Source organism: Melozone crissalis, unplaced genomic scaffold (assembly GCF_028551555.1).
Source record: "Melozone crissalis strain CALT ecotype California unplaced genomic scaffold, PUWL_Pcris_2 ptg000029l_1, whole genome shotgun sequence".
NCBI lineage: Eukaryota > Metazoa > Chordata > Aves > Passeriformes > Passerellidae > Melozone > Melozone crissalis.
The window spans coordinates 19,060,290-19,081,695 of NW_026535807.1; the positions used below are offsets into that span (position 1 = coordinate 19,060,290).

Here is a 21,406-nt window from a genome sequence, read left to right on the forward strand (position 1 = left end):
CCCTGAGGGTGCCCGAGGCTCCACAGACCCCTCCTGACCCAGGCCACGAACAGTCTGGCTGAGAACACTCAAATTCTGGCTTCACTTCTCAAGCCTTACTCCAGATTATTCTCATGGAAGGACAGACAGACAAAACTGCTGCTTAGGAGATGATTTCTGAATGAGTTCCACCTTTCTCCTGCTCTCCAGTGCAAAGATATTGATATAAATCAATACAAAACCATCCCTTGGAACTGCAGCAGCTCGGGGAGGAGAGGAGAGCACTCACATGGCACCAAGGGAGCAGCTTGGGGCTGACAGAGGTGACATTTAGTGACAGCCCAACACTGCACATCCACACACATGAGGCTCACTCAGAACCCTGCAGGGGCACAAGAGCAGAGCAGAGCAGGGGGAACACCTCAGGCACGGGTGTGAGTGCACCTGAGCAGGAAATTGGTGTGCAGAGCACAGCCCACCTTGCAGGATCTGGAACCTGGCAGCAGATTTATTCCCTTTGGGCATTTTTCTCCCAGCAATAATCCATTAAAGGCATTTTTACTCACTACACCCAGCTCCCACAACATCCACACCAACTCACTCCAGTGAAAAGATGCTTGAAACTCTGTTCTGAAGAGAAATTTAATTGTAAAATCTTTCCTCCTTCATTTTAAATGATGCCTTCATAACTATGTTCTTCTTAGGTTTGTCTCTTCCAGAAAAAAAATTGTTTTTCTCTCTTTAAATTAATTACAAGCATATTTCTGCAACATAATCATTACCAGATACTGGATTTATGTTTATGCCATGCTCAAATAATCCACTGCCAGCTGGATGTTTTCATGTATATTCCTAAAAGTTTTCTTGAAACCCTTTTCTTCCTGCAGCTCATCACTTTCACGAAAAAGGCTGTTTGAAGTCATTCTCCAAGTGACAAACTGCAACAGCAGCATTCAAAGACTATTTTGAGATAAAAGTACATCAGAATATTTGAAGAATATTTGAAGAATATTTGAAGAATATCTGAAGATAAAAGTACATCAGAGTATTTGAAGAATATTTGAAGAATATTTGAAGAATATTTGAAGAATATTTGAAGAATATTTGAAGAATATTTGAAGAATATTTGAAGAAAAAAGTACGGAAGAATATTGGAAGAATATTGGAAGAATATTGGAAGAATATTGGAAGAATATTGGAAGAATATTGGAAGAATATTGGAAGAATATTGGAAGAATATTGGAAGAATATTGGAAGAATATTGGAAGAATATTGGAAGAATATTGGAAGATAAAAGTACATAAGAATATTGTAAGAATATTGATTGTAAGAATATTGATTGTAAGAATATTAAAGCACATCAGTCTCCTTTTAGATCCAGGACTGCAGGGAAACTGACACTGATTGGTTTCATATTAAATGTTCAGCCTAAGCACAAAATTAATGTCATTTAGTGCTGCAAGTCCCCCAGGAGCTGTGCACACTGTGCCCAGGAGTGCACTTTTCATTAGTGCTTTTTGCACACATCACAGTTCTGCTAATGAATCACTGCACCAAGAATTCAAGCAAAAGCTCTGGAATGTGCACATCTGACAGGAACACATTCCTGGAGATCAGTCACTCATGCACAATCAATACATTCATGGCATTCATGCCAGCTCTAAAGGTATTGGGAGCTGCTCTGACTTTTCCCATCAGCAGGATAAATCGCTGGTGGGAGCTGATAAAAGTTTCACTCTGCCTCCCTAAGAAATGCCAAAACTGGCACTGAGTGAGGCTGAAGGCTCACATGGTACCAAGCTGAACTCTCACTCCCAAGTTTGGGTACTTTGGCCTTGCTTTTTTCTGGAACAAGCACCCAAAGTTTTGAAAAACAAGTCAAAACAGTTCCCCCTGCCATTTTTATCCGCACAAATTCATGGAATTTTGTGTTACAAACACAGAACAGCACAGACCAAAGTCCAGAATCCATTTCAAGCTGAACACTTCTGTCAGTAAACAGAAGCTTGAAAAGCTGCTTAGAAACAAAGTTTTCATCTCTGACACAAAAAGATCAATGATCTTATTTAACTGTGACTTTTCTTCTCCCACACAGTAATTAATTGATCTAATATTGCTTGGGTGACCAATTAGCTGGGGGAAAACCAGAAATTCAAAGCAGACAAATCCCTGTTGGGATCTACAGCAGCATTTTTAAAAGCAGATTTCAGAGCAGCAGAGGATAAATCTGGACTCATTCCTATATGAATAAATAAAGCTGTGATCTATGGAAATATGAATGCAGGGAATGAGTTGGGATCAGTGCAAGAACCCAGGCAGATCCCTCTCACATCTCCAAGGTTGGTGCGTTTCCTTCATTTGTCCTTCATTTTAATGCCAAAAACCAAATTCCTCCCTTGGACAACTGACAGAAATTAAAAATTAACAGAAGGAAATGTCAGTGCTCAGGGAAAAAAACAAACAGAACAAAAACCAACAGAAACACATAGAATTTTACAATTTCTGCCTCTGCTGTTCTGATCTTGGAAGTATCATTTCTGCTCTTTTTCTTTATTTATCAGAATTATTCTGGTTTCAGCCTTCAGGGAAAAAATAACAATGGTTTTCCAACAAGTGGGCCCTGCAGTAAGGAGGACAAGCAACACAACTCTCAACCTGCTTTCAGACTTACTCATTTTAGACTTATTCATTTATTATTCATTCAAGATCAGTATCTTTTTGTATTTAAAAGCTGCTGTCAGATAAACTCTGGCTGGTAAGCACAGCCCAAGTCAGACTCCCAGGCTGCAGCAGGCTGTACTTTGGGCTCTGCTCAGCAGGAATTTGTCACCAAAACAATCTGCACCTTTGGCCACCCTGTGCCTGCTCCCTGCTGGCTCTAACAGCTCAGGGAACTGTTACATATTAGATTATTTATTATATTATTATTATATTATTACTCTTCCCAGGCAGATCCCAGAAGATCTGTTTGCTCTGTCCTTTCCACACAGAGCATTCCATGTCAGACACCCATTGTTTATCACATGATATTTCTATGAAATTCAAAAGTGGAGCTCTGATTTTCCCTATAAAACCACAATTCCTACATTAGAGAAACAGGAGCACTGAACACCCTGCACCTAAGAGAGGGATACAGAATCCAAAGCTTTGCCTTTCCCAAAAAACCAATCCCAGGTAAAAAGTAAAATGCAGCAGGGGTTTCAAACCAGTCAGAGTGCTTTTAAATTGGATTTAAGTACAGCTGCAGAGTTTATATAGATTCACAAACAAGTTTATGCAATTGCTACTGAAACAGTAACTAGGAACAACCGAGCAAAGTGCTCATAGAAAGGAAAGGAACAAGCAAGCAAAGAAAGTGCTGATAGATTTTGTAAAAGTTTTCCCTACAAAGCACCAGAACTCTGTCATCAAATAAAATTTCCACTTTTCTTTCTAGTACAATATTCCATAATCTTTTATCTAATCTGCTCTTAACATTATAGAAACCATTAAAGCTGAAGTGATGTTTTAAAGTCATGCTCCTTTAATTCAGTAAATCAAGCTCAGTAGCAGAAAGAAAAAGCACTGAACACTGCTTTTTATAGCCGATGGTATCAGGATCACATTATGTGACAGTGCTGTCACTCAGACTTCTTGTTTCTGTGCCACAATGTGGAATTCTGTCCGGAGAATCCCCCAAAGGGAGATTTACAGAGAGATCTCTTTAACACAGGCCTTGCTCTGCAGACACAAGTGGGACTACAAATGTTTTGTCTTCCTTCCCATGGCCAAAACACTGGAGAAGCCTTTTTTCTCCCCCAAATCTCTCAATCAAGAGCACATACCTTCCCAGCCATGTGCCCATTTGCATTCTGCACTTGCTCATGCCAATTGTTCCCAGCCTGAAAGCCCCAAACTGTGTTTGCAGTTGTCTGGAACTCATCCACTTTACAGCAAGGATGAAAAAAAGTTGCTCAAATGTCAGCAATCCACCAAATGCCCTTCCCACACGAGTTCTCGAGGATTAAACAACAAAGTGACTGAGAACCTCAGCACAAAGAATGCCTGGCTCTGTCCTCCCTCAGCCACATGGAGGAAATGCAGCAGCACTGAGGGGAGCAGCACTGAGAGCACCCCAGAATGAGCCCGGGGAGAAGGAACAGCCTGAGGGTTATTAAAGAACAATAATCTGGGAGCTGTGCTCACATCTCAGCGCCCAGAGAGCCTGCAAGGTGCTGGTAATGCTGAATTCATGATCTGCACACCCAGCCTGCCCAGGTGCTCCCTGCTTTCACTGCAGCAGTAAAAGATGTGATGAAATGTGGGCTCTGTGCCAGCCCTGCAGTGCCACGTGGAGGTCAATAATGTCACTCCAAGAGCTTGGAAACATCACCCAGACGGGCACAGGGCAGGGCAGGGCACACAGCACCTTGAGAGATCCTCTGGAGGAGATGAACAAAGGGCTCTCCCCTGGATTTTAGAACAAGAGGCACCTGGGAATAGCTGAGCTTATCCTTCTTTATTTCCATGGTTTGCATGCACCTGTACTTGCCAAGAAACCTGAATAAAATGGCAAATAAAAGCAGAATGTACTTAAAAACCTAAGAGTGTATACAACAAAAGACTGTATACAATATATATAAGACTCTAATATATATACATATATATAGACTGTATATATATACATACATAAGACTGCATATATATACATACATAAGACTGTGTATATATATATACATATAAGACTGTATATATATACAGTCTTATATGTGTATATATATATACATATATATATGTGTGTGTGTGTATATGTATGTATGTATATATAATATATATATAAGACTGCGCACAACAAAAAATACTTAAGACTATGTCAAACATCTACTGTCCTGAGAGCCTCCAAAAGAAATTATGCTCCATTTTAACATTATCTTATTAAATACACCCATGAAATTACAGTTCTGCTTTGGGTGGGTTTTTATTTAAAGTGCCACAGCAGCCTTGTTGTTTCAGAGATAGAGTTTGAAGATAATGTCACAGACAGATTTACATTAGGTCTGGATTAGTCCCAACAGAGCTGCACTTGTGTGCAAAGGCAAATGGTGTTTGGAGAAGACAGGTAAATATCAAGAGCTGGAGTTCTAAACTGAGGAAGGGCTTTTCCCCTGCAAAGTAAATAGCCAGGGAGACTGACTCAAGCAAGAGCTGAGTTAAATACACACTTCTGATAAAGCAAATCCTGTAACAACTGCAGCTCCAGATCGATTCTGTGGCATTTTGCAAAAAACAAAAAGTGGATTTTAGCAGCAGTGCAAGAATCCAAGCACAGAGGGGCTGAGCTGAAGGGAAGGTCCAGGAATCTCCAAAGAAAGGAAGGGCAGGAGAAGGAGGAAGGGAAAGATAACAAGAGAAAGTTATTTATACCTTTAGTTTTCCTTTCAGCAAATGAAGTCCTATGACAAAAGGATGAAGCACATCATCTGTGGAAGACAAAAAAAACAGGAGATATTTACATTTTAATAGACAAACTTATGTATATCAAATAAACAACAAAAAAAATTACAGCAGTGATAAATTATCATCCTTTTACTTTCAGAGTTCTCAGGGTCTTCCAAGCTTTCATAATTTCATGCAGCATTTCAGGGTAAGAGACACAAAGTGCACAACAACCAAATGTTACCCAGCTCAAAAGCATTTCATTCTTCTTCCAGAACATCAGAAAAAATCTTTTACAGCTAAAAACTCACTGAAGTAAAAAATAAAATTAAACAGGAGTTGAATAGTCCCGTCTCAGACGTCACCTCCTCACTCAGACAAACACCTTGCTGACTCACAGATGTTGACAAATCTTGGAGACAAAACAAACAAACAGTAACGAGCAGCCAAGCCTCTGAAGGCTCCCTGTATCTCACATAAAAGCACCAACTGTAAGAGGGAGAATTCCTAGGGAAGCTGAAGAAATCTTGATGGGATCAGCCCCCACAAAGCTTTCTCTTCTCCAGACCAAGAAGTCTCAGACTCCTCAAGTCTTTCTTAAAAATGCAATAAAAAAAATCAAGAGATCTTATATTGGCAGCTCACTTCTGGTTAGAGGTATCTTCTCTTCTGAATGGGGAAAAAACTAAAATTAATAAATAAAAAGAAGCTGCAATGATTTTACCAAAACAGCAAACTCTGAAAGCTTAACAAGAAACCAGATGAATGCTTTGAGACCTCCACCTTGAGCCATGTTCAGTCATTTTAAAAGTAAAATCCACTGACAGTCTGAGCTGTGGATTTACCCTGCTTACACCTAGCACACCTGTCTCCAACAAACACTAAGGAATGTGGCACAGAAAATACTGTAAATATGCTTTCCATCATGGAAAAAGATAAGCAGGGAGGCTGGGGACAAGGAAGGAATTCAGGTTTTCTCCCACCACAGGAAAAGGTGAGAGCTTTAGTTCTAACCAAATACAAGAGATGGCACTAAAATGGATAATGTTACATGAAAAAAAAAGAGAGAAAACTGATGTGGAAATTTCATTTACAGAATGAAAACCCAAAGCATTTTTACATAAAATCTGTAAGAAGAAAAAGAAATCTCATGCATAATTGAAGAGACAGCACAGCATAAAACAAGTGTGATGGGCTGAAGAAGCAGGTGCAGAATTCTATCTGCCACCACAGCAATAGTTATAAAGCAGGAAAAATTACTCATTTTTCATGACAGATAAAGAGACACATGACAAAAAAATCAGTAAGAACATCTGCTAGCAGAACTGGCAAGCACAAGAGTTTAAGGAATGAGAGTTGCCAAAAAGCCCAACTTTAGTGCAGATGTGAGATTCAATCAAACCTGGATAGAACTGCTCAATGAGGCAATGGCAGAGCAGAGGGAGAGGACAATCCCTGAGTCCTGCAGGATTTCCACCTGAGCTGCTCTGAGGAGCAGAAGGAGCAAGGCCAGCACACAAATTCATCACTCATCACACCTCAGTGTCAAAGCACTGCCTTGGAAAGGTTCTGCCCAAACCTGCTCCTAAAGGCACCAAGAGCCAGCACAAAAGCTTCAGGCTTGGGTTTCAGTGTTGTCAATCACTTCTGAACCATGGATTGATGGCTTTAGAAAATACACCTTGTATTTGGGGTAAGGAAATCCCAAATGTGAGACACTTCAGCAGCCACACCATGGATTGATGGCTTTACAAAATACATCTTCTATTTGGGGTAAGGAAATCCCAAATGTGAGACACTTCAGCAGCCACACCATGGATTGATGGCTTTAGAAAATACACCTTGTATTTGGGGTAAGGAAAACCCAAATGTGAAACATTTCAGCAGCCACACCATGGATTGATGGCTTTAGAAAATACACCTTGTATTTGGGGTAAGGTAATCCCAAATGTGAAACATTTTAGCAGCCACACCATGGATTGATGATTTTACAAAATACATCTTCTATTTGGGGTAAGGAAATCCCAAATGTGAGACATTTCAGCAGCCACACATCCCCACTGGATACCTGTGCCACTGAACCCCCTGTGTCACTGTCAGGGCATTCTTGCTGTTTGCTCCTGCATCCACCACAAATATTTGGATAGATACAGCATTTCATCACTGTTAATTTACTCCCAGAAACAAATATTAATTTCCTGTAGTGTGTAGGAATACAAAATAAAATGTAGTCAACACCAGCTGGTCTTTTAGAAATTAAGACAAAAAACTGATTCCTGGGCTACATAATCCCCATCTTTAAAACTCACACTGCCTATTTAAGGTCTCCACATGAGAAATTGAGAAAGACAAAATAATCAACATACAAAGGAACCTAAAATTTAAAAAAATAAAAACTCTGCCAGACATAAAATATTGAAAAAAACCTGAAAGACTCTCTTGTAGTCACAGTTTTGTGCTGACAAAAGAAAAAATATTTTTCAGCGTAAGACAGTTTCAGTGTCAATCTGCCCAATTTTACTGAACATTTTCTTCAGCACATACAGCACTTTGTAACAGAAAATTATTCCAGGTACTGTCCTGTAATTGAACATCACAAGGGCAGATCTTACTGGAATAGGTAAAAATAGCAGCAGGGAACATGCCAAAGGACAGTCTTTCCACTGCAGGGGCAGTGCTTACATTGCAACATCAGCTGGCTCTCTTTTTATAACCTCTGCATTGCCAGGGAGCCACTCACACAGGCAGCTTCAAAGGCTGCAGCAAGCCAAGAGTGAGCTGTGCCCTGTTGTTGAGAATTTAGCTGCTAGAGACTAGAAAATTACAAAGCTGTAGCCAATTCCAAGTCCTGCACCTGTGAGATAGCGTGTCCTTGGGCCTAGCTGTAGTAAGATAACAAATAGTGAAAGAGACATGAGAAAAGAGAGATGTAACCCCTAAGGAATGAAGAAGAATTCATAGTATAGTTTAACCAATAGATTGCTTGGCTTACAGAATATTCATAAGTTTATTATTTACTGTATAAGTGTTTGATGCTTTCTTCAATAAACTGGACCTGTGATGAACCACCTAGTATCCTAGTCCCCTTCCTACGGCACCCTGTCTCTGAGCTGAAATCAATGCCTGCACCACTGGCAGCCCAAGGCTCTGGGGCAGCTTTCTACCTCCTCAAAGCACCCAAGGATGATGTCCCTCAGAATTCTGTGTATTTCTTGTCAAATGGCAGCACAAAATCAGAGCCTTGCACACTGCAAGCTCCTCCATTTACCCCATTCTCCAGATCCACCCCTCCACACCTCCTTTTACCCCATTTCTGCAGCCTGGACAAGCCCTCCCCAGCCCTGAACCCTCTGTGGGGTTTGCCACGTTTGCACACAAAGATAAGAGCCCCCCAAGCTGAGCGCTGTGAGCCCAGGGCTCACACCAAACGCTGTTTCACCACACAGACTCTGCCCCACAGCCAGCAGCTCGGCTTGCAGCTGACCCAAAGCGCTCAGCTCTCTAATTAGGCACCAGGGAAAGCTGCACCTCCCACCCCAGCACCACAAACAGGTTCCTGCCTGCTCCTCCTCCACAGCATGGATGGGACACAGCTCCCAAAGCCATGGGAGGCACAGGGAGAGGAGCAAAGCCTGGGAACAGCGGCTCACTGAGCTGCACAGGTGCTCTCACACGTTTCTGCCTCAATTGAAGGAAACTGAGTGATCATCATCCTTAAACCTGCCAGCCCTGGAGTAATCAGAGATGTTTGCTGCACTGTGTGCTTGTTTTAAAAACTAAGCATCAGCCTCATGCAAAATCAAAAGTAAAGACAGTTTAAACACTTCAGCCGTACTTTGAATGCATGAATTTTATAATGCAAGTTTCACCAACAAAAAAACCCAAACACATCAAATTAAAACACAAAAACTGAAAAAAAAAATATTTTAATGGGGTTATGCAATAGATTGGACCTGAAGGAATTCAATTGCTATCAGAAATCATCAAAATAAGGCAAATAACCCAACAGCAGCCTTGGAATCAGCAATTACCAGGCAAGTTCTGAACTTCAGGAATTGAAAGAAAATATCTTCTTGCCCCTGAAGGTGGAGTCACATCCTGCGCCAACTTTCAGAGAAACTTTAGAACAAAGTTTCTAAAGCAAAGTTTAAACAACCCCAAATTCCCATGTGTCAAAATACACCTTTGCAAGTAAAAGCTGCACAGGCAATTACAGGCACTCTTACCTCCACATTAAGTGGAATTAAAATCCACTTTACTTTCTCTTTTAGAAGAAACTTTTAATAGTGTACTTTCTATGGTAATGATTTGGAAACAATATAAATAGCATTTTTTTGGGTAGCAATAAATTAGGAATTTAAAAAAAATTAAAGTATGATTAACCTGATTTTTGATTATTATTTTTTTCTTCCCAGCAACATTTCCAATCTAATGGTCTTCCCTACAACTGCTCTGCTTTTCAGGATTCTCTCTTTGTGTTCCTACATTTCTGCAACAATTCCATGCACACAAAAGAGAGCACACACATCTTCACCTGCCCACCACACTCCTTCAGTTTCACCAAAAATTCTTACATAAAACCTCAAGTTTCTTATACACAAAGAAAATCTGAATAAAAAAAAAGAATGATAATTTAGTCATCTCTGCCACAGGTAGCAAGTGAGTAAAAAGAGCAGTGCCTTTTGTGGTGTGCTAATAGACTGAAAAACCACCATAAAATACTCAAAGTATGACCAGACTTTGAGCAAACACTCTTAAATGGCTGAGAACAAGAAAAAGGAATATGCAAAAGCCAGCAGAAATTACTGGTAGAGCTGACAGGGACATACACTGGAAGCAGACTAAAAGACATTAGAGAAAAAGGAAAATGGGCCATATTTAAAATATTAAATATTTCACTAAATTGTATTGTTTAAAATATTAAAAGAATAATGGTTAAATTGTTCCAATAGAATATCTTAAATGTTTTCCCTTATGAAAGCATTAGAGACATCTTTCTTCTAGTTCTGCACTATCCTGGACCTCCCTCTTGGTAATCTTCTTGGTAATCTGTCAACTCAAAGTTCCAAAATTCCCACTTTCACAACTCCAGCTCGTTCTACGGTGACATTTATGTAACAGAAACCTCCGCTGGGGGCCCAGAGCCATTTCTTAGCGCCTGAACCTCTGAGGCAGCTTTAATTAACGCAGTTAACCCACGGCACACCCAAGGGCGAGTTAGGGAAGCAATATCCCGGCTCTGAACTAAAAATACCCAATGGCTCATGGGCACTGCGATCCTGGCTGCCCATGGGAACGGCCCGGGCTGCAAAACCCCGGCGGCAGCTGCTGCACAACCAGGGGAAACACGGCAGTACAAACCGAGCTGAACCTGAGGGAATACTGCAGCACCAGTGATCCAGGCACAGGCACAACACGGGCTGAGAGCCCACAGCTGTGAGGGGAAACACGGCAGTACAAACCGAGCTGAACCTGAGGGAATACTGCAGCAACGGTGACACAGGGACAGCACAGAGGGAGAGGCTGAGAGCCCACAGCTGTAAGGGGAAACCACGGGAGGTACAAACTGAGCTAAACCTGAGGGAAAACTGCAGTGCCCAGTGATACAGGGACAGCACAGAGGGAGAGGATGAGAGCCCACAGCTGTGAGGGGAAACCACGGCAGGTACAAACTGAGCTGAACCTGAGGGAAAACTGCAGCACCGGTGATCCAGGCTCAGAGAGACACGGGAGGGGAAACCACGGCAGTACAAACGGAGCTAAACCCGAGATAGAGGGAAAACTGCAGCACCAGTGATCCAGGCACACAGAGACACGGGAGGGGAAACCACGGCAGTACAAACTGAGCTAAACCTGAGGAAAAACTGCAGCGCCCGGTGATCCAGGCACAGCACAGAGGGAGAGGCTGAGAGAGACACACGAGGGGAAACCACGGCAGGTACAAACTGAGCTAAACCTGAGGGAAAACTGCAGTGCCCAGTGATACAGGTACAACACAGAGGGAGAGGCTGAGAGAGACACGGGAGGGGAAACCACGGCAGGTACAAATTGAGCTGAACCCGAGATAGAGGGAAAACTGCAGCACCCGGTGATCCAGGCACAGTACAGAGGGAGAGGCTGAGAGCCCACAACTGTGAGGGGCAGAGCCACGGCAGGAACAAACTGAGCTAACCCTGAGAGGGAAACTGCAGCGCCCGGTGACCCAGGCACAGAACAGCACAGAGGGAGAGGCTGAGAGCCACACGGGAGGGGAAATCATGGCAGGTACAAATTGAGCTAAACCTGAGATGAAGCAAAAACTGCAGTGCCCAGTGATCCAGGCACAGCATGGAGGGTGAGGCTGAGAGCCCCCAACTGTGAGGGAAACCACGGCAGGTACAAACTGAGCTGAACCTGAGAGGGAGAACTACAGCACCCGGTGACCCAGGCACAGGCACCCCACAACTGCCAGGGAAACCACGGCAGGTTCAAACTGAGCTGAACCCGGTGACCAGGCACCGGGGAAAATAAAAATAGTATTATGCTCTCTAAACACAGTAGGGCTGCAATTAGGTGGGTTTGGTGGAAGGCTAGGCCTAGGCTGCTTAGGGTGAAGGCTGAGTAGGAGCTTAGGTGGAGGTAGGACATAAAGTAAGTTGTAGGGTGGGAGCTATAATTTGTTGAGTCAAAATCAACCGTCTTAGTTAGACTAACTTTCTGTTATTCTGCTCATTCTAATCCGCCTTGAATTCATTTGTATACTAGTCCTAGGGTAAGGAGGAGGATAAGTGAGGACCTTCAGGTTACTGCAGCGCCGGGTGATCCAGGCACAGGCACAGCACAGAGGGAGAGGCTGAGAGCCACAACTGTGAGGGAAACCACGGCAGGAACAAACTGAGCTGAACCTGAGGGAAAACTGCAGTGCCCGGTGACCCAGGCACAGCACGGAGGGAGAGGCTGAGAGCCCATAACTGCGAGGGAAACCACGGCAGGAACAAACTGAGCTGAACCTGAGGGAAAACTGCAGTGCCCGGTGACCCAGGCACAGCACAGAGGGAGGGGCTCAGAGGCGGAGCTGGACACAAGGTCCCACCACAGTGCCAGGGGCAAACACGGCACGGGTGCCACAGTCACCACCTGCACTCGGGGTTTGAAGGCGATTCTGCCTCAAGTGAACAGCTCTGATTTAACCGTGCTGCTGCTCTCCTCTGCTCCCTTGCTCCAGAGGAATGACACCTGCACACAAACCCCGCAGTGGCCATCCTGCTGTGCCACACAAACCCGGAGTTCTGCTGCTAAAATCTCACAGTTCAATCACATGGACTACATCACTTCAAAGCCTGACAATAGCATACTTATAAACATGCTATTTATTAATGATCAGTTCTAATTCCTAGCTCTGAAAATGCTTTTCTCTTTTACAAACGACTCCAGAGCAGCACTTTGTTTATCCTCATCTGCTGTGTGCACTGCAGCATTTCAGTACACAAATGACCATATTCTATTAAACTGTAAAAGGTCAGTACACAGTGCTGCAATAAAATCAACTCTGTGTAAAACAGATGACATTTATAGTACAAACACAATATTCAAGTCACTAAAGGAATAAACGTGAGCCAGCTGCTTTTCAAAGCAAAAGCGTTGTTTACGAAAAAACAGCGCACGCAGCAAGAGCCAGCAGAGCTCGGAGAATTCTTCACAGAACTCGGGCCAAAAGAGACTTTCTCTTCAGAAAAAATAAGAACATCACTAAACATGGGTTACTACACAGAATAAATTGTAACTGCTTCATGCTGTCTCAAAAGCCATGAGCTAATGAATGCTCATGGCTAAAATACCTTGGTAATTTGTCATAAATTCTGAATTTTTAGCCAAGTCCCTACTGTTACATCAATTCCTCTTTCAATTAATTTGTAAAGCTGAGCAAATGTTTCCACAACCTTATTCAATACACAGTGGATGTATTTCGTACTAGAAAACACCAAAGGGTTTTGCATAAGCAATTACACAAAATCAATCAAAATCAATACAATGTAGATGTAAACATGTCTGTTTACAAATTAAACTTATGTGAAACTTACTGAAACCATGCTTCAATCACACTGCTTGGTAAATCACAAGTTTTCATTATATTTTGATGACTTTTGTTATTTCCCCAAATAAACATCACAAACTTATGCAATTTAATGATTATAAACAGAACTCTAAATACTATTGTTCATTGCATACTTTTTAGGTTTCTGTGCTTCTAATTTAGAAGATGGTCCAGGAATTTATTTGTTACAGCACAATCATCCTGCTCAACCACTTGTGCACACAGAGGCCAAACACTCATTTGTTTCCTGAACTGCCATGAAAGTTTTGGAAATGCAGCTGCACAAATCCCATTATCCTCGTGCCCTGGGCACCTGGTGGCACCAACTGCCCTGCCTCTCCTGCAGCAATTCCTGGGCATTCCCCATTCTTAAAGCCAGGCAGGGGCACAAAGAACGGGACATTCCCACAGGATACAGAAATAGGAAGCTGAGGCGTGGGGGAATTCCCTGCTCTCCATCAGCCAGGGCATCCCAGCAGGAGCACATCATCCCCAGGAGGAGCCTAAAGCCATGGAAATCCCTCCCTCCGTCTGTCCTTCTGGGAGGCAGGAGCAGAGCGGTGACAGCACGGGAAGGGGAGGAGCAGAGGGGAGCTGCAGGTGTGACACAGGTGTGACACAGGTGTGGCAGCACAGGGGAGCTGCAGGTGTGACACAGGGACGCACTCTGGCAGCACAGGAGAGCACAAATGAACTCGGCTGTGAGCAGAGACCCAAACACCAACCTGCACTCAACTGCCCGACTTCATTTGCTCCACGAACTTAATTAGCAAAATAAAAGCCATTTAAACATCCTGAATCCACAACATCAACTCCTGCACTGAATCTTGACCGAAGGCTCCTTCATATAAAATAATTCCACCTAACAGCTTTTGCTTCCCATCTCCTGCGGGAGCCTGGAAACCAACAGCTCTGAATTTAAGGAAAACGTGGTTTTCTTCTCAACTCCTGCTTTTCCAAGAGCACAAAGAGCCACATAAATAATCTGGAGGGAGGGAGGGAGGAGGGGAGGAGATGTCCCAGGAGGAATTACTGCTGATGTAGCGTACAAGAAGTGCTGAGCAATGCTTTCCGTGGGTCATGTTTGTGGCTCACAAAATGAGCTCCTTTAATAAGATAGAGTAGGTCCAGCCCTGAGACAGCAGTGACTTCATATGTCATTTGAACAGAATGCACTCTTGGTTAAGAATCAAAAATGGAAAAGGAATTAAACTGAAAAAAATAAGGTTTAGATCTTCTTTGGACAAAAAAAAGGCTTTTTTCCTGCTACTTTCAGCTTTTCCTTCAAAGCAGGTTAATCTGCAATGTTGCACAATAAATTGCCCAGTCCTGACAATATTAATAGCAACAAACCATATGAAAAGCATACTGCAGGGCTCTGAAAGCATCACTGCCCCAACCCAATGATGCTACTTCACTTCTGATTTAATAATCTAAGATTAAATTGCTTACTGCATTAATCAGTCACCATATTCATTTCATGAGCACACACAGAGATCCCTACATCTTTCATGATTAATTGCAGCCTCAGGGTTTGCCTGCAGAAAATTCTCATTAAGACAAACCAAACTAAAGCTACTTCCATTCTGAGTGGGTGTCCCCAGAAGAGATTTAAGAGAATTGCCTGGAATTAACTCTCACATTCATCAACTCAACCTCTCCTTCTGCACCAACACTGCAGACACAGCCTGAAGAATAAGCAAGCCCATTCCATTTTGGCAATGGGATCCTTCAGGCAATAGCTGCAGATCAGTTCTTCTGAAGCATTAAAATAAAAAACATCTTCAGATATTTTAAGCTGGCTTCAGTCTTGGAAATACCCTGAGTTTTACACCACTGCAGATCCTTCTGCACACCTACAAGCTGCAGCTGGAACACAAAATGTGCTGCAGCAATCCCACTGCAACTGGTTCTGCAGTCCCTGCATCTCTGGCTGGCTAAGAAGGGAAGCAGTTCTGCACAAGTCATTTGGCCTGTCACAGGTGAGGTGACAGCAGTGGGACAGGCAGGTTACTGCTGTGTGCAGGCTGGAGACAAAGAGAGGCAGAAACGGACAGGGCTGGGGCTGCTCCTGCAGAGCACCACTGCTACAGGCAGGGCTGAACAGCTGACAAGGACTCGGAGCAATCTCACCCCTGTCTGCAAATGTCTAACGGATTGTAACTTGCAAAAAATGATCAAGCAAGCAATTCAGAGCAAAGAGTGCCCAAGCAGAAAGAATTCAGTTGTGCTGATACACCTAAAGGTGTTTTCTACTCCCAGTTCAGCAGACTATGGGTGACACTAACAGGAGGGTCAGGCTGGAAGCACAGGAGGGACAAAGCCACAGCATCACAGCGGGGACCTGGGGAGAGCAGGACAGCACAGCGCTGGCTGTGGGCAGGGCACGGCTCCAGCTGTGCGGAATGCTCATCCTCCTCATCCTCCCTGCACAGAGCACGGCCCCAGCAGTGCGGGATGCCCGCTGTTCACCCTCCTGCACACAGCACGGCCCCAGCAGTGCGGGATGCCCGCTGTTCACTGTCCCTGCACAGGGCACAGCCCCAGCAGTGTGGGATGCCCGCTGTTCACTGTCCCTGCACAGGGCACAGCCCCAGCAGTGCGGGATGCCCGCTGTTCACTGTCCCTGCACAGGGCACAGCCCCAGCAGTGTGGGATGCCCGCTGTTCACTGTCCCTGCACAGGGCACAGCCCCAGCAGTGCGGGATGCCCGCTGTTCACTGTCCCTGCACAGGGCACAGCCCCAGCAGTGTGGGATGCCCGCTGTTCACTGTCCCTGCACAGGGCACAGCCCCAGCAGTGCGGGATGCCCGCTGTTCACCCTCCCTGCACAGGGCACAGCCCCAGCATGGCCCCAGCAGTGCGGGATGCCCGCTGTTCACCCTAATGCACAGGGCACAGCCCCAGGAGTGCGGGATGCCTGCTGTTCACCCTCCCTGGGCAGAGCACAGCCCCAGCATGGCCCCAGCAGTGCGGGCTGCTCCTCCGGGCGCTGCGGGCCCACCCCCGCGGCTCCGCGCTGGCGCTGACAGGCGGCGGCCACGACCCAGCCCCGCTGCCCCCGACCCTCGGGCACCCTCGCCCCGCCCCGGCCCTCTCGGCACCGATCCGCCCGGCCCGGCCCGGGCAATCCGGCCGCGAAGCTCCGCAGGCCTGAAGTCGCCCGGTTCTCCTCGTCCTTCCCCAGTGTCCGCCGGGGCCGAGCGGCCGAGGCGGCGGCCGGGTCAGCGCACCCGGGGCCGAGCCCGGAGCGCCGCCAGCGCGGAACGCGGCGCCGCAAAGAGAGGAAATACGGGGAACGGTTCTCCCGCTCGGCCCTGGCGCTCCCCGGCCACCCGTACCTGTGTCCCGGGCTCCCGGCGGGTCCCCCGCGCCCCGGTGCCGCCCGGCGCCGCTCGTTCCGCGCCTCAGAGAAAATGGCGGCCCCGCGCCCAGGCAGACATTTATCCCCGCCCATCGCCCGCTCGGCGCTCGACGCCGTCCCTGCGCCCGCCTGCCCGGCCGCTCCCGCCTCCCCGCCTGGCGCGGGAGCGCCGAGCCCTGGATCGGCCGCTCCGCTCCGCCCCGCCGCCATTTGGGAGCGGCTGCGGCGCCGCGGGCTCGGCGGCGGCAGGAGGGAGGGATGGAGGCGATCCCGCCGCCGCCGCGCCTCCAGCCTCCTGCCCGCCACCCGGCCTGCGAGAGCGGCATGAGCGCTGCCGCCGCGCCGCTGGGGCGGCAGAGCCGGCTCCCCTCAGGGCCGCCTCACAGGCATCCCCGCCCTCAGCTGCCGAGCCGGCCCGCAGCAGCGCTGCCCCGGTCGAGCCCTCGGCAGATTGACAATTAATTTGTAATTTGACAATTAATTAGTCAATGGAGCAGCCCCGGTGCTCGGGTCCGGTGCAGCAGAGCGGAGCCCTGAGCTGTGGCCGGGCAGCGCTGCCGTACCTGGGCTGAGGCAGCCCTGCCCGCTCCTACCTGCGCTCAGCGGAGCCCGGCTCTGCACCGAGCAGGCAGCGATTCCCAAGGGGCGGTACGAGCTCAGGGGTGGGGTGTGAGCTGCTGGGAAAGGTATCTGGGGAGAAATAAAAAAATAAATAAAAAGAAATAGCGTGCAAGCTCTGTTCCTGGAGGAGACGGGGACCAGCTGTGAGGCAGCAGTCCCTGTGTGACTCCGCACAGCCTCCGCGGGAAAGCGGGGGTACCAAAGGGCTCTGCTCGCTCTTAACTCATTTTAGCTTTGAAAACATACAGAACGGTACATCAAAATAATAAACAAATTACCACCCCAAAATCCAGCTTCTAAGGGTAGCCGTTGCAAAGGAAACCATTTCTCCTAGAAGTGTTTTTAAGGAGCATTACACGTTTGCATTTACAGTCATGTAAGTTACATTAATTGTTAATTAAATAAGCTTACTCTAAAAAAGAGCCTCCAGCAAAATTCTCTGCCTTATTTTGGATTTCTCTAAGGAAGAAAGTTCTGATATAAACCAAAACCTGAGTTCAGCTAAAGTCAGTTAACCTCAGAGAGGCATAGCAAGGACAAGGCAAAGCAGCACTCTTGGGTTTGCCTCTCCTGAGCAACAAATAAGAAAAAATCCCAAAATTCAAGAGAGTTCTTAGGTGCTGGTGCCCCCCAGGAAGAGGTGTGGTTCCAAGGAATAGGGGATTGGAATGGGGATGGCAACCAGGAGCTCTGGAGGGCTGAAACAAAAGTTTCCATGTCTCCAAAATGCTGATTCCCACCTGTTCTGAAAGTTACCACTGATTCCAGTGTAACAATGCTTCAATTTAGAGGATATTGCTAAAAGAGATATTTAAGCTTTTATAGCACCTTTTAGAAGACAAACCACACTGAGATTCCAGCTGTTAAGACCTTACTCTCTAATTTTCCTCTTCCCCATTGCCATCAGCTCAGACCTACCAGGAAACCAAATCCAGACTGAGGTGGGATCCACTGAGGGCAAAATTTAAAATCTAAATCATTCTTTACAAATTCTTACAGACTAACACCTCAATGCCACATTTCAACTGAAGAAGTGCCATGATGCACAGATCCAGTTTATTTATACAATTTGAACAGTCATATCCATGTATCTGACTGCAAAACTTAGCCCAGGAGGAAAAAAAATCCAAAAATCCACTCAAAGCAGCGTGTACAATAAACATTCACATGGCTTTAGACTCAGCATGTCCATGTAATATGGTAGAGTAGTACAGATTTTAGCAAAATATGCAAAAGGATCTTTAAATACTGCAATATAAAATATAAACACCATGAGGAGCTTGAAAAAGCAGGAAAGGAGGGAAAACCACCTCACAAAGAGGAGGTTTTGCCAAAGACCTTTCAGAAAGTTTTAAACTGCTTTTAAAAGAGCAGAACAGTGAAGGAGTGTAGTCATGGAGCAAATAAACACAGACCTGGAGGAAGGCAAGCCAGATTTCGGAGTTAAACAATGCAGCACATGCAAAGGAAGACAATAATTGCAAGAAAGAAACAGAAAAGCAACCAGGGAAACTGAAACATTACAGCAGTGGAGCAGAAGGGAAACAAAAACTGAACAGACTTTGCAAAATAAACTGAAAATTATCAGCATTCTTGCCCAGGCTGATCTGGTGTGTGTTTGGGGTGAGGTGTTTGAAGTGTGAATGTCCAGGCACACAATCACCACTGCACTTTCACATCTGCAGGGTTCCTACCTGGACAAAAAGCAGTGATCAGAGGAGAATGAAAACCCCTGGGCTTCAGGCTGTGACAAAATCCTGGGGATTCATTAATTCCCTCTCCTCCTGTGGGTCTGTCACACAGGCAAAGCCACCTCAGCCCCCTCATGGCAGGGATGCTCCATCCCCAGCTTTTAGAAGAGTTTTCACCCTGCCTGCTGGAAAGGAGCATGGAAAAATTCCTTATTTGTGGTGATTCCATTTGCTGTATGCAATATTCCTGTGCTCCCAGTCTTGGGGATTCTTCATAAATATCAAATGTTTTAAGTGCCACCAGATCACCTTAATTGTGTCCTTAATGCCTCTAAGCCTCAGAAGAATGAGCAGCAAGAATTAGGAGTGGAATGCTGGCTGGGAAAAGGAAGAAATGCATATACACACTTTATTATTACAGAATTTTGTGTATCAAATCTTCCTCCCTCCCTCCTCAAGCCAAGGATTGCTGTAGACAAACTTTGTCATTTTATCCAGCCACAGTCCAAGCTCTGTCCTTCTGCAAGGTTTGATTATGCTACAAATTATCCTCTAACTCCTCAATAAGTTTTTTTGGTTGGTTTTAGCCACCTCAGCCCCCTCATGGTAGGGATGCTCCATCCCCAGCTTTGAGAAGAGTTTTCACCCTGCCTGCTGGAAAGGAGCATGGAAAAGTGCAACCTTTCCTTATTTGTGGTGATTCCATTTGCTGTATGCAATATTCCTGCGCTCCCATTCTTCACTTGGGGATTCTCCAAAAATATCAAATGTTTGAAGTGCCACCAGATCACCTTAATTGTGTCCTTAATGCCTCTAAGCCTCAGAAGAATGAGCAGCAAGAATTAGGAGTGGAATGCTGGCTGGGAAAAGGAAGAAATGCATCTACACACTTTATTATTACAGAATTTTGTGTATCAAATCTTCCTCCCTTCCTCCTCAAGCCAAGGATTGCTGCAGACAAACTTTGCCATTTTTTCCAGCCACATTGTCCTTCTGCAAGGTTTGATTGTGCTACAAATTATCCTCTAACTCTTCCATAAGGTTTTTTTTGTTGTTGTTTTGTTTGTTTGTTTTTAATTACTTAGGAAAAAGTTTAAGTCAGGTTAGATACAAAAGAAGTCCAGCATACAGAGCCCATGAAGAAAGTGCCTTGAACAAATCAAGCATGAGCAACCTAAAAGAGAAGCCAAATAAGGCATCTCTTATGTGTATGATGATGCATAAACTATTTATATTTTATCATCCAGCTGAAAGGCTTTATTATTTCCCTGTGTCACTAAAGTGTTCAAAGGAGTGGAAATACAGTTTTTAGTTTGGGTTTTTCATGCATTGAGAATTTAAATTGCATAAATTACCTTACAACAACAGGACACCTCATATATGAAGCTGTTAACAGTGCAGTTAACTTGTTTTGCTGAAATGAAAACTATCATTTTTGTTGCTTTGTCCTGAATAAATCATCAATTTTCTACATTATTCATATCCAAAGGTGGTTGCTGTTGGGGTCCAGCAGCTTTTCAGCCAAATCTTGGGAGCCACATCTCTCTCTTCTCTTCCATATGAAAATAGAAAGGCACCCAAGAACCATATAAGTAGGAACATCTAATAGATTATAGTATGAGATTATAGTTCTATAATCTATTAGATGTTGCTGCTTATATGGTTCTTGGGTGTCTTTCTATAAAATTAACAATAAATATGTTGGATGAAAATATCAATTATGTAGATTTTCAATACCAGTTTGTGTGGGAGCACTTCAGAGTATAAGTTGAAACAGCTTTTCATTAAGCCTTGCAGTAATTAAATTATTCTGAGAGTGCAGCTCTACAAACAGTAAACAACAATCTCCTACTGAAAAAACAAAGTTATAGCAGCCCTTCCTTACTGATAATTTTACATTTGGATTCTCATTTGCAGCACTTCTGCCCAAGATTTCACTTTCTCCTGGTGTGAAACCTGAGCTGCCCAGTGCAGGTCCTGCTCCCAGACAATTCTCCCATCACCCACCCAATCCTCTGGGTCCTCTGCTGTTCCACACCTCGTTTGCTCAGATAACTGAGAAAAAGCAAAAAGAAAATATCCCCAAAGGCACGTGGCTTCAAAGTGCTTTCTGTTGTGTCTGACAGGTACAAATTTATTTTATCTGGTGACTATAACTGGTTTTTCCCCATAGCTGGGAATGTGTTGGAGGAATAGCAGTTAAATTCCAGATGATTTTTGAAAGGACTGAGAGCCTGGGTAAATCTCCTTTCAGAACACAGG

The 21,406-nt window shown here is 44.9% G+C and overlaps 1 protein-coding gene across 3 annotated transcripts in view; it reads right to left on the reverse strand.

Moving 5' to 3' along the window:
• The window catches only part of RAF1 (Raf-1 proto-oncogene, serine/threonine kinase), a 42,497-nt gene extending 25,050 nt beyond the window's left edge, over positions 1-17,447 (reverse strand). For 2 of the 3 annotated variants that reach the window (XM_054280858.1, XM_054280855.1), the window contains exons 1-2: positions 16,810-16,910; positions 5,383-5,438 (exon numbers count right to left, since the gene is read on the reverse strand). The gene's annotated coding sequence lies outside the window, so the exon portion shown is untranslated. Of the gene's footprint in view, positions 1-5,382; positions 5,439-16,809; positions 16,911-17,425 lie in introns of those variants that run through there. The other variant, XM_054280856.1, reaches the window with a different exon arrangement.
• Positions 17,448-21,406: the final 3,959 nt, after the last annotated feature.